The sequence below is a fragment of the Cyprinodon variegatus genome, unplaced genomic scaffold (genome assembly GCF_000732505.1).
Source record: "Cyprinodon variegatus isolate N-32 unplaced genomic scaffold, C_variegatus-1.0 Scaffold1374, whole genome shotgun sequence".
Lineage (NCBI taxonomy): Eukaryota > Metazoa > Chordata > Actinopteri > Cyprinodontiformes > Cyprinodontidae > Cyprinodon > Cyprinodon variegatus.
Genome location: NW_015151827.1, coordinates 91,577 through 93,346, shown reverse-complemented (window position 1 = coordinate 93,346; position 1,770 = coordinate 91,577).

The following is a 1,770-nucleotide window of genomic DNA, read 5'->3' as shown; positions in this document are numbered from 1 at the left end:
GCTTACTTCATATTGACACATTTTAACATTACTTTATTAAAATTTCGATAAAATGAATAAATAAGAAAAAATGACATGGTAGTTTTGCTAGTTGCTTTCACAGTTGCTAAACTGTAAGTTGAAAGTCTAGAGCCACCAGTGGCCAAAGGCTACACAGTGCTACTTTAAAGTTTAGCTGTACTCAATGTATTTTTTTTTTAATGTTAGATGCATCCAGATCTGAAAGTTCTTCACTTTCTTTGGTGTTGGTCCTTGGAGCAGTTTGTGGATCCATATTTATTACTCTGCTGCTACTGTTGCTTTGTTTTAGGAAGTCAACAGGTGAGACTTTCTTCTGCTAAAATATATTAGATGTTTCATGTTCTTTATGAAGCCAAACAAACAGATGATTGTGATAAAAAGTAGCACAATAAAGAACTTTGTAACAAACTATTGTTATTTCCAACCTTTTTTTAGATCCCTGTCACCAGAGGTCAGAACACATTTTTTATATTTCTTCTTGTTCTAACATTTTGTCACTTTACTTGCTCTATCAAACTGAGTCTTTGTTTTAGGGTAACCCAGTCAGAGAGCACTGATCACAGCTCCTTCGCTGATCAACCAAACATTGAGACTGAAACCAATGAAAACACCTTTCCTCTCCATGGTCAGTGTTTAAACTTAATAAATAACAACCAAAGCAACTTGAACCAAAATTAGAAGTTGGACTACCTTCTAAACAGCCCTGGAAGATTTTGAAAAAATCATAAAAAAATATTTAAGCCTTTAATCAAGCATTTCGTAAGTCAAAGTCATGCCAAGCTTTCAACCTTTAGAATTGGTAATGCTTAATGAAGTTGATTTCCCACAGACCTCCATAGTGACAACTCTGTCAACTCAGATGCAACAGAATCCAATGATATCACATACTCTCATATTCTGGTCAAAAGCATCAAACCGAAGGGTAAGTTTCTCCCTAACAGACAGTGTCCTACACAATTTACCAGTTTCAATGGAATTTCACCACTGAATCTGAAAGCATAATATTTAATCTTCACTTCTATTTTCTAACAGAGAGGCATCATGATATAGAAGAACAGGCTGTTTATTCTGAACCGAGGAGAGGAGCTGCAGGTAGAGTTTGTACTAAAATGTTTTGTGAGGTTATATGTTGTTGGGATTTAGCCCAGTAATGTTAGGTTTGCTTTAAATCACACCACTGTTAGACTGTTGTGTTTCTCTTTTGATTGTGACCAAATGTTTTATTTGATTTTCAGTCCCATCAGAAAACAGTAAGAAATACTTTCTATATAATACATGCAGTAGAACATGTTTTACTCTGTCAAAATCCTCTTGCTCATATTGAAATGTTCTGTTGAGTTTAGTGTCTCTCATTCAACTTTTCTAAATTTTAAGATATTGATAAGGAACTGATCTTTAACAAATCAAATAAGCAGCATTAAATTGCATGAGCCAAACAAACAATTAAACAAACACAAAATAGTGCATTTACAGGATAAGAAAAACAAAAAAATAAACCCCCTCCTGCGCTCTTAGATCCTCATCTGCTTTACATCTGTCTGTCCCTTCCGCCCGTCTCCCCACCACTGGGAGCAAAGCATTGAGCCACTCTGCCGCCCACCTCTGGGACTGTCTACGACCCTAACTTAGAAAAACTTAGACTCACTTCTCCATTTCAATTCACAACTCATCTGTTTAAGATTCTCTTCAATATCAATTTCCCTGTTCCATTTTTTGCATATTTTAAATGTTTTTTATTCTGTGTTCTGA